Source organism: Schistocerca piceifrons, unplaced genomic scaffold (assembly GCF_021461385.2).
Source record: "Schistocerca piceifrons isolate TAMUIC-IGC-003096 unplaced genomic scaffold, iqSchPice1.1 HiC_scaffold_2512, whole genome shotgun sequence".
In the NCBI taxonomy this organism is placed as follows: domain Eukaryota; kingdom Metazoa; phylum Arthropoda; class Insecta; order Orthoptera; family Acrididae; genus Schistocerca; species Schistocerca piceifrons.
The window spans coordinates 1,760,576-1,772,980 of NW_025728457.1; the positions used below are offsets into that span (position 1 = coordinate 1,760,576).

Consider the following 12,405-nt stretch of genomic DNA (forward strand, 5'->3'; position numbering starts at 1 on the left):
CAACTGACTGAAACAGAGAAAGGAATCCGCTAGAATACGAATGGATATCTTTGAGAGAAAAAGTGGTGAATGCAGCAGAGTTGTGAACTTTGCCTGTTGAATGGAAACGTCGAATGACGGTTAAATAGTAATCAGTCACATCAGTATTCGAGACTTGCTTGATTTGGAAAATCATTCATGTCAGAACGATCTTTGTTGTAACAAGAAAATATTATTCTGCCGTATTTTGCCGGCCGGGGTGGCCGTGCGGTTCTAGGCGCTACAGTCTGGAGCCCAGGGAACGCTACGGTCGCAGGTTCGAATCCTTTCTCGGGCATGGATGTGTGTGATGTCCTTAGGTTAGTTAGGTTTAAGTAGTTCTAAGTTCTAGGCGACTGATGACCTCAGACGTTAAGTCCCATTGTGATCAGGGCCATATGAACCATTTTTTTCTGGCGTATTTTCCCTCAAAAACACTCTCTCCACATACAGTTCAAATCTTTCGAGTTGCCTCCTCTGCATTCACCCATCTATTATACCAAAAGTAAACATCTTTTTCCACTTCCGACCCAATTGTACAATGGACGCGAACACGGCCCTGTAAGTTCAGAATACACGACGATTACACCTAGCCCACGGGCTCACACAACACACGGAAGCAGACAACACTTCCTGCTGAGACAGTGTTAACAGATTGTGCAGATCGCTAAACTTCGCGTTCTTAGGGACGGTCGGTTTTATTGATCACCTTAAGTGAGAGAGACTGACTTCGTCTTAGATTTTATGTCCAAGACTGTGTACGTACATGCAACCGAACGCAATTTCGCATCTGATTGTCGTATACGTAGACTAAGACACACGCGCCCTTAATAGGTTGCAGGCAAGTGTTCGAATTGTGAAATTAGGCTAAATCTAGAAGTTCATTCTGTGGAGACTCCAGTACTACTAAAAGCCAATAATGACTTTATTCTTCCTGCAAAATAATGCTGAAAAACTGATCGATGTCATTGTCCAGTGTCGTCGTCGTCGTTGTTGTTGTTGTTGTTGTTGTTGTTGTTGTCTTCAGTCCAGAGACTTGTTTTATGCAGCTCTCCATGCTACTCTGTCCTGTGCAAGCTTCAACTGCAGTGCCTACTGCAACCTACATCCTTCTGAATCTACTTAATGTATTCATCTCTTGGTCTCCCTCTACGATTTTTACCCTCCACGCCGCCCTCCAATAGTAAATTACTGATACATTGATGTCTCTGAACGTATCCTACCAACCGATCCCTTCTTCTAGTCACGTTGTGCCACAAATTCCTCATCTTCCCAATTCTGTTCAATACCTCCTCATTAGTTATGTGATCTACCCATCTATTCTTAACCATTATTCTGTAGCACTACATATCGAAAGCTTTTGTTCTATTCTTGTCTAAACTATTTATCGTCAGTTTCACTTCCATACATGGCTAAACTCCGTGCAAATACTTCCAGAACAGACTTCCTGACCCATATATTCTCGATGTTAACGAATTTCTCTTCTCCAGAAACGCTTTCCTTGCCATTGCCAGTCTACATTTTATATCATCTCTACTTCGACCATCAGTTATTTTGCTCCCCAGATAGCAAAACTCCTTCACTACTTTAAGTGTCTCATTTCCTGATCTGTAATTCCCTCAGCACCACCTGATTTAATTCGACTACATTCCATTATCTTCTTTTTGCTTTTGTTGATGTTCATCTTATATTCTCCTTTTAAGACACTGTCCATTCCATTCAACTGCTCTTCCAGGTCCTTTGCTGTCTCTGACAGAATTACAATGTCATCAGCAAACCTCAAAGTTTTCATTTTTGCTCCATGGATTTTAATCCCTACACCAAATTTTTCTTTTGTTTCCTTTTCTGTAAGCTCAGTATACAGATTAACATAACCCTGTCTCACTCCTTTCACAACGACTGCTTCCCTTTCATGACGCTCAACTCTTACAACTGCCATCTGGTTTCTGTACAAATTGTGAATTGCCTTTCGCTCCCTGCATTTGACTCCTGCCACATTGAGAATTTGAGAAGGAGTATGCCAGTCAACATTGTGAAAAGCTTTCTCTAAGTCTACAAATGCTAGAAACACAGGTTTGCCTTTCCTTAATCTAAGATAATTCGTAGGGTCAGTATTGCCTCACGTGTTCCAGCATTTCTACGGAAACTAAACGGGTCTTTCCCAATGTCGGCATGTACCAGTTTTTTCTTTCGTCTGTAAAGAATTCGTGTCAGGATATTGCAGCTGTGACTTAGCTAATAATTCCGTAATTTTCGCACCTGTCAACACCTGCTTTCTTTGGGATTGGAATTATTATATTCTTCTTGAAGTCTTGGCGGTATTTAGCCCGTCTCTTAAATCTTGCTCACTAGATGGTTTTCTCAGGGCTGGTTCTCCCAAGGTTATCAGTAGTTCTAATGGAATGTTATCTGCTGCCCCGGCCTTGTTTCGAAGTAGGCGTTTCAGTGCTCTGTCAAACTCTTCATGCAGTATCGCATCTCCCATTTCGTCTTCACCTGCGTCCTCTTCCAGTTCTATAATATTGCTCTCGAGTACGTCGTCCTTGTATAGACCCTCTACATACTCCTGCCACCTTTCTGCTTTCCCTTCTTTGTCTAGAACTTGTTTTCGACCTGAGCTCTTAATATTCCTACAAGTGGTTCTGTTTCCGCCAAAGATCTCTCTTAATTTTCCTGTAGGCAGTATCTTACCCCTAGTGAAATATGCCTCTACATCCTTACTTTTTTCTCCTCTAGTGATCCCTGGTTAGCCATTTGGACTTCCTGTCAATCTCATTTTTGAGACGGTATTCCTTTTTGCCTGCTTCATTTATTGCATTTTTATATTTTCTCTCATCAATTAAATTCAATATCTGTTCTGTTACCCAAGGATTTCTCAGCATATTACTAATAATGTTAATGCTCTGAAAACTCAAATACCCTGCAGTCTAATTTTTTTCTGTTGGCTATACACTACTAGCCATTAAAATTGCTACACCACGAAGATGACGTGCTTCAGACGCGAAATTTGACAGGAAGCAGATGCTGTAATATGCAAATGATTAGCTTTTCAGAGCATACACGCAAGGTTGGCGCCGGTAGCGGCACCTACAACGTGCTGACATGAGGAAAGTTTCCAACGGATTTCTCATACACAAATAGCAGTTGACCGGCGTTGCCTGGTGAAACGTTGTTGTGATGCCTCGTGTAAGGAGGGGAAATACGTACTATCACGTTTCTGACTTTGATAAAGGGCGGATTGTAGCCTATCGCGATTGCGGTTTATCGTATCGCGACATTGCTGCTCGTGTTGGTCGAGATCCAATGACTGTTGGCGGAATATGGAATCGGTGGGTTCAGGAGGGTAATACGGAACGCCGTGCTGGATCCCAACGGCCGCGTATCACTAGCAGTCGAGATGACAGGCATCTTATCCGCATGGATGTAACGGATCGTGCAGCCACATCTCGATCCCTGAGTCAACAGATGGGGACGTTTGCAAGACGACAACCATCTGCACGAACAGTTAGACGACGTTTGCAGCAGCATGGACTATCAGCTCGGAGACCGTGGCTGTGGTTACCCTTGGCGCTGCATCAAAGACAGAAGCGCCTGCTGTGGTGTACTCAACGACGAACCTGGGTGCACGAATGGCAAAACGTCATTTTTTTTTTTTCAGATGAATCTAGGTTCTGTTTACAGGATCGTGATGGTCGCATCCGTGTTTGGTGACATCACGGTGAACGCACATTGGAAGCGTGTATTCGTCATCGCCATACTGGCGTATCACCAATTGAAAACGCCTGGTCAATGGTGGCCGAGCAACTGGCTCGTCACAATACGCCAGTCACTGCTCTTGACGAACTGTGGTATCGTGTTGAAGCTGCATGGGCAGCTGTACCTGTTCACGCCAACCTAGCTCTCTTTGACTGAATGCCCTGGCGTATCAAGGCCGTTATTACGGCCAGAGTTGGTTGTTCTGGGTACTGACTTCTCAGGATCTGTGCACCCAAATTGCGTGAAAATGTAATCACATGTCAGTTCTAGTATAATGTATTTGCCCAATGAATACCCGTTTATCATCTGCATTTCTTCTTGGTGTAGCAGTTTTAATGGCCGGTACTGTTTTTTATCATGTAATAAGACATTAAAAACGTTATTAAACATTAAAAAACTACACTACTAATTTTCAGGTTTTAATTTTCTTCTCAGAGGTTTCCTGTGCACTAGCTGGAATTTTTTCGGAGAAATCTAGCTAGATTGACTTCTTGCAGCAATGGCAAAGATAAGAAGTCTTTCTCTTCTTTTTTGGGTGACAGATGGAGCGTGTTTTGCTTTTCTCCAATCGTTGTACCACTGCTTGTACGTCCGGTTCTGGTAGGCGCAATACAAGATGAATCGACACACGAAGTTCGCGGTCTATGCGGTAATGGTTGACTCGCTCTTTATTGTGCCGTGAGCAACGAGTTTGCAGGATTCATCAGAAAATCAAAGCGCCTCATCTGAGTATAGTTTCTGTAGGAATTGTGAAGGACAAACGCGTTCACACCACTTACGCCCAACACGCGGAAAAGTATTATCGTCTGCCATCGCTGGAAGAGACTTCGGTCACCTCCGACATTTGTTTCAATGAAACGTATATCTAGCAGGACCTTAAGCTAAAGATGGAGTCTCTACAATTGTCTTTACCACTTCGATAACTCTCATCATTTAAGGATGTCCCAGGTGGCGAAACAAATTCGCCTGCGCTGTTCCTGTAGCGAAATATATCTTCCCTTTCAATTTCGTTGTGACTATCTAATCAAACACGATAAAACAGTATTCTCAAAGTGAAGGAGCGTAACACGGACAGCAGAGGGAGACTCGGCTACTGAATCCATAGCGCAGAGTCCACAGAGGGGGGCCTCGGAGAGCGCTGGCACGAAAGCAGCATTGGCGGTGTAGCTTCATGTCAGACTGCAGAGAACAGCCCCGCCCGTACGCATCAGCAGCAGAGTGGCAGCAAACGCTGGGTCGTTACGGCGTAGCTGTCAAAATGGCGCTGAGAGGGGCTGAGCGGACGTACAGGGAGTTGGTTTATTCGGAATGCAGTGTTCTGTCGCGGGAAGCGTGGAGACTGCTCCGTTCTTGGAGAGAGAGAGAGAATAATAGTGCACGAGGCGCGGACGTGACGGCTCGCTGCGTCAGCTGCTGGTGGCGGGGGGGGGGGGGAAGGGGTCACGTGACGTCGCAGCCGCCGCCCCTCCTCTTCTAGAACAGTCTCTTGCGAGGCTGCGCTCAGTCGCTTTCGTACAGCAGGGCAGGCCTGTTCGTGGACGCAACAGGTAGGACTAGTTACGTAAACATCGATAAACTAACGATCAACTATTAGCCTCTGCACTATCGTCATTATCGGGTCGTTTATAATGAAATCGTCTTCTATAGACTCGTGAATGTTTTGGGATGTTGTTTTACTGGATTCCTGATATTCACGGTACACTCGTGAAATTGTCGTTCGGGGAAAACCCCACTTGATCGCTACCTCGGAGGTGTTTTGTCCCATGGCTAGTCCGCCGACTGTCACACCACGTTCCAACTTACTTCACTGTTGTTAACCTGCCGTTGTAGCAGCAGTAACCGATGTGAGGCTAAGCGCAAATTGACTTAATTTTTTTTTTCACTCCAGTCACTAATTTTGTAAGAGTTATCGACAGCCATAGTGCGCGTCATTTATGACGACGGCCGGGTTTAGGTTCGTTCTGCGCATCTGACGTCACAAAACACAGTCAGCCAATGAACAGAGAACGACGTTGCCGGAGCTCGACTGCAGTGCAGAGCACGGACGAGTGTCTTCAGTTTTACAAACGTTCAGTTATAAATAAAGTAACTGAACAAAAGCAATGTCATGATAGCAGACTTTTATAGAATGTTTGGAAAAAGCATTCTTTATACCAATTGCTTCATATTCTATTAATTAAACCAAACAAGCAATAATCCTACTAATTCAGGCGATATCAAGGAAAGGCGTTTGTATCATTATCGCGAACCGCTTTTTTCGCAATAAAGAACAGCGGTAATTGTCTATTTCCTATTGTACTTCGACGAAACGTGAGTAATTCATAGTCATACCAACAGCGTTTGTCGGTATTTTGCGTCCTTTTTAGAATCCTCCCGGACTTCTGTTCACCGACGAGCTGCGTTGCCATAATGGTTAAGGTGCATAGGGGCTACGCAAAAGGTGCCGAGTTCAAACCTTCATGCCGGCACGGTTAACTCGGCGTGTTCGGTCAGAGGGTTATCTGCCCTCTGTAATAAAAAAAAAAAAAATGAGTTAATTGATCAACGACGAACCGAAACGGGTGTCTTGCGACGTCCGCCACGAGCAGATGAAACGAACAAACACGAACAAAATGAGATTAAAAAAAACCTTGTTCGGAGCTTGATATTTTCTTTAATTATAAACAATATCAAAGTGTCCAACTGCATGAATTTGAATGTAATTTTTTGAAATTTCTAGTGCTTTGTCTCTTCATTATAATAACAATAAGTTCTCGGTTTTTCTAATTTCGTCCTCCAGTATTTCTTTTCACAGCAATTAAAAACAGCGAAAAGTCACACAAACATCATTCATGTTATCTGTTTTGTTTGTATATCTTCTCTTCCGCAGTCGCTGTTCTACTATTCATATTGAGATATATTCTTTCGCGACAGTATTAAAAGTATTATTGAGGGCAGAATTTCGGCTCGTACGTTGCCGAGCTACTTGATTGTCTCACGCAATTGTTTGCTTGGCTGCTTTGGCAACGTCATATTCAATGTTTTCGTCGACTGATCTATGTTTTGGCAAGTATTTGCTATCCGTTGTGACAAATACAAATTGTTTGCGCACTGTGCCTCACTCACAATATATTTTAGTTTCTATGTTTTATTACGTCCAGAATTCAGTTTTGTGTAGTTCGCCAACTTTGTTTTAATCAGAACGTTTTGGAAAAAAGCGAAATGACTGTGGTAGAAATAAAAGTTTTATTACAGTCGCGAAAGACGGAATATTTCTCAATATAACATACGTCACCTATCAGGTACTTAAATGAGATATTGTTATACAGTAAATTTTATATGAAATTTAGATATCTTGTCCACATTTCATTCTCAACTTTGTGGCAACTAAAATCGACCATACGGAAAGTATACGCTAAGTTTGCGAACTATACTATACTATGGCGTTGCTTCTCTTACATCTACATCTACATGATCACTCTGCAATTCACATTTAAGTGCTTGGCAGAGGGTTCATCGAACCACAATTATACTCTCCACCATTCCACTCCCGAACAGCGCGCAGGAAAATCTAACACCTAAACCATTCTGTTCGAGCTCTGATTTCTCTTATTTTATTTTGATGATCGTTCCTACCTATGTAGGTTGGGCTATACAAAATATTTTCGCATTCGGAAGAGAAAGTTGGTGACTGAAATTTCGTAAATAGATCTCGCATCGACGAAAAACGCCTTTGCTTTAATGACTTCCATCCCAACTCGCGTATCATATCTGCCACACTCTCTCCCCTATTACGTGATAATACAAAACGAGCTGCCCCTTTTTGCACCCTTTCGATGACCTCCGTCAATCCCACCTGGGCCGCCGCGGTGGCCGTGCGGTTCTAGGCGCTACAGTCTGGAACCGCGGGACTGCTACGGTCGCAGGTTCGAATCCTGCCTCGGGCATGGATGTGTGGGGTGTCCTTAGGTTAGTTAGGTTTAAGTAGTTGTAAGTTCTAGGGGACTGATGACCTCAGATGTTAAGTCCCATAGTGCTCACAGCCATTTGAACCAATCCCACCTGGTAAGGATCCCACACCGCGCAGCAATATTCTAACAGAGGACGAACGAGTGTAGTGTAAGCTGTCTCTTTAGACAGCTTGTTGCACCTTCTAAGTGTCCTGCCAATGAAACGCAACCTTTGGCTCGCCTTCCTCACAATATTATCTGTGTGTTCTTTCGAACTGAAGTTGTTCGTAATTTTAACACCAAGGTACTTAGTTGAATTGACAACCTTGAGAATTGTACTATTTATCGAGTAATCGAATTCCAACGGATTTCTTTTGGAACTCGTGTGGATCACCTCACACTTTTCGTTATTTAGCGTCAACTGCCACCTGCCACACCATACAGCAATCTTTTCTGAATCGCTTTGCGACTGATACTGGTCTTCGGATGACCTTACTAGACGGTAAATTGCAGCATCATCTGCGAACAACCTAAGAGAACTGCTCAGATTGTCACCCAGGTCATTTATATAGATCAGGAACAGCAGAGGTCCCAGGACGCTTCCCTGGGGAACACCTCATATCACTTCAGTTTTACTCGACGATTTGCCGTCTATTACTACGAACTGCGACCTTCCTGACGGGAAGTCACGAATCCAGTAGCACAACTGATTACGTATCAATAGATCGTTCCGTTCGAGGTTATTCATAATGTTTGAGTACAGTATATGCTCCAAAAACCTACTGCAAACCGACGTCAATGATATAGGTCTGTAGTTCGATGGATTACTCCTACTACCCTTGTTACACACTAGTGCGACCTGCGCAATTTTCCACCTGTAGGTACAGATCTGTCGGTGAGCGAGCGGTTGTATATGATTTATAAGTAGGGAGCTATTGTATCAGCGTAATCTGAAAGGAACCTAATCGGTATACAATCTGGACCTGAAGACTTGCCCGTATCAAGCGATTTGAGTTGCTTGGCAACCCCTAAGGTATCTGCTTCTAAGAAACTCATGCTAGCAGCTGTTCGTGTTTCGAATTGTGGAATATTCCATTCGTCTTCCCTGGTGAAGGAATTTCGGAAAACTGCGTTCAATAACTCCGTTTTAGCGGCACAGTGGTCGGTAACAGTACCATCGGCACTGCGCAGCGAAGGTATTGACTGCGTCTTGCCGCTTGTGTACTTTCCATACGACCAGAAGTTCTTCGGATTTCCTAGCGCGTGTGTCGTTTGCAACTGGCAACGCAGCAATCTCCCGCGTCTGGGCGGGCATGCGCGAGCCGCCGAGATAAAAGAATTGATACAGTGAAACAAGGGTTCCCTAGTATAAAAATAAACGTCAAATTTCTTCTCTTATGTTACTCCAAAGTTTCGTAAGCTATTGAGGTCTTTGTTGCCAATTACTTGTTGAATGAGGGACTCTGTTTCAGAATTCTGTCGCAGTAGCTGCTGAGATGAGTTTGTGCTAATTACGCTGTGTTTTGACAATGGAAGTACTATTAAACCTGTCAACAAGAGAAATGTGGACGTTACTCATAAATGGTGATGTTTCTTCGAATCAGAAAACTTCAACAACTCACACAAAGACTGCCAATTCTGTTGGAATTTTGGTTGAATCCCCATAACCCATCGGTGTTTTTGACACTGAGTGACAGGAATGGAAACTTGCCCAAGGATTTTATTCCTTCTCTTGATCTGATCATGATTGAAATTAATGACGAGCGCTCTTTCAGGCGGAATGATAGGAACACGCCAGATGCTGGTTACTCACATACGGCTTGCAAAACTCACAATGTGCAGTTCGCGAATAAAATAGTTCTTACTGAGAAAAATAAAAAAAATGATCTGTCGCACAACACAGTGGTCAGTGCATTGTCAGCAGCTGAGCATAATGCGCACGAAAGTAATGCGGAAGGTAGCCATTTGTGCCTCGTGAGCGATAGTTCGAAAAACATTGTCATGAAAGTAGAGGTGCCTTTGTCAGCAACACATTTCAACAAATTAAATATATTTAATTACCACACTCTTTCAGGAAACTCCTACTTTCGTAATAATACCGACATTTTTTTTATTTGTGTAGCCTGTTGCATAATTCGTTTATTAATGCTCACACTGTGTATGCAACAATTGAAATCGTTTCTCTCAACATGGCGAGCCAATTAAAAGATGATTATTTGTGACTGTTTTCGACTGTTTCTAGCTTGCCGTGGAAATGTGATGTCCACATGTACATAGTATAATGTCTCTCATTACATCAATATCCAAATAACGATAGTGGAACATGCGTACTACATTCCTTTGGACGATTTTTTCCAGATGCACAAAGGGGTCATATCTGTGGAAATTACACGTTTTCGACTTTTTGCAACAGATCGTAGAGATACGTCAGCGTAACAGGCAACAAGTAGATAACCGTGTTTTACTTTCCTGTCTTGCCTCTAAATCACGTGATTTTATAATATTCCTTACTTCCTTAATCACTTCCTTCACGTCTGTCCGTTCTTCCGATCTGAAAACATTCTGGAGGCAGAAAATATAATCCGCGTTACTAATGGCTCACCAGTTATTGAACCGTGCATTGTTCTTGACAAAAGAATAAACAAAACGAAAGAACTGTACAGATGTATGTAACTGAAAACTATTATGTACTAACGAAAATAGATGGAGCGCTTAAACGGCAAAAACGAAACATTACTCAGTGACAGTAAAATACAGTATACAGCAAGGCCGTATTTTTCGGATGGGCAGTACTTTCACTGGCCATATGCGCCATGCCAAGTGGACAAACGGCAGGACTCCCTCCCCGCTCCATCCCTGCCTCAGGGCTCGCGCGGCGCGAGAAACTGTGCCGCAACCGGAGCGCCGCGCGACCTGGCGCAGACGCGCGTCGCGTCCCAGTCGCGTCGCGTCGCAGTTTGAGCAGTCCCATTTGAACCTGTGATGTTGCAAAAACGCTCGCTGGACTGGGTCGCGCTATACGCGTCTTAATTTGCGTCTAGCTTAACGACTGCGACACACTTGTTACACAGGCGATGCCGACCGCAGCGCCATATTCTGCATGTTTATATCTGTGTTTGAATACGTATACCTATACCAGTTTCTTTGGCGCGTATCAATAGTTTTGAAGAACACCGTCAATAGTGTGTCGGCTATCGATGCTTAAGTAACACTAAGTAGTGGCCTTCCTCTGTTGCGGGGGCGTGAGGCCGTGGGGCGGCACGCGGGGGCAGCGGCTGTGGCCGGCCCGCCTCCCCCACTTTCGCCCCCGCCGCCCACACAGCGGCACGGCGGCGCGCCTCCCACGCTGGCCTTCTGCCCTAGTGTGAACCAGTGCAGACGTGACCGCGTGCGTGAATTGACTGACGTGAGGTGGCCATTCTGTGCCGCCACAGAGGCGAGGAGAACTTTTCCGCTACTGGAGACCTGCCAGTTTAGCAGTGCGGAAGTACACTTCTCGGCCAGTTCTTCCGAGAAAGGTTGCCAGAAGACGTCGTACAAGTGTTGCCGGAACATCGCTCCGAGACGAACGCATTACTCGGGGGCTTCGACGTCGAGAAACCGTGAGTGTCTGTTCCTTAGTTTAGCTGTTAAGTCCCATAGTGCTCAAAGCCATTTGTTCCTTAGTTTCTGTCGCCTAGTGTAAAGTACCTTTTCGGCCCGCTAGATGGCGGTGCCATAGGTCCAACGGATATCAACTGCGTTTCTTTAAATAGGAACACTCATTTAGCCAGATGGCGCTACGGTTGGCCCGCTAGATGGCGCTGCCATAGGTCAAAGGGATATAGACTGCGTTTTTTTAAATATAGGAACCCCCCTTTTTTGTTACATATTCGTGTAGTACGTAGAGAAATTTGAATGTTTTAGGTGGGCCACTTTTTCCGCATTGTGATTCATGGCGCTATAATCGTCACAAACGTATAAGTGGTATCACGTAACATTCCGCCAGTGCGGACGGTATTTGCTTCGTGATACATTACCCGTGTTAAAATGGACCGTTTACTAATTGCGGAAAAGGTCGATGTTGTGTTGTATGGATACTGTGATCAAAATGCCCAACGGGCGTGTCTTAAGTATGCTGCTCGGTATCCTGGACATCATCCAAGTGTCGGGACCGTTCGCCGGATAGTTACGTTATTTAAGGAAACAGGAAGTGTCCAGCCACATGTGAAACGTCAACCACAACTTCCAACAAATGATGATGCCCAAGTAGGCGTTTTAGCTGCTGTCGCGGCTAATCCGCACATCAGTAGCAGACAAATTGCGCGGGAATCGGGAATCTCAAAAACGTCGGTGTTGAAAATGCTACATCAACATCGATTGCACCCGTACCACATTTCTGCGCACCGGGAATTGCATGGCGGCGACTTTGAGCGTCATGTACAGTTCTGCCACTGGGCACAAGAGAAATTACGGGACGATGACACATTTTTTGCACGCGTTCTACTTAGCGTCATTCACCGACAGCGGTAACGTAAACCGGCATAGTATGCACTACTGGGCAACGGAAAATCCACGATGGCTGCGACAAGTGGAACATGAGCGACCTTGGCGGGTTAATGTACGGTGCGGCATTATGGGAGGAAGGATAATTGGCACCCATTTTATCGATCGGAATCTTAATGGTGTAATGTATGCTGATTTCCCATGTAATGTTTTACCG

The 12,405-nt window shown here is 44.4% G+C and overlaps 1 protein-coding gene across 1 annotated transcript in view; it reads left to right on the forward strand.

Annotated features, from left to right (window-relative positions):
* The first annotated feature begins 5,295 nt into the window (after positions 1-5,295).
* LOC124743697 (poly [ADP-ribose] polymerase tankyrase-1-like) overlaps positions 5,296-12,405 on the forward strand; it is a 57,975-nt gene continuing 50,865 nt past the window's right edge. Inside the window, exon 1 of the mRNA XM_047248868.1 lies at positions 5,296-5,321. The gene's annotated coding sequence lies outside the window, so the exon portion shown is untranslated. The remainder of the gene's footprint in view (positions 5,322-12,405) is intronic.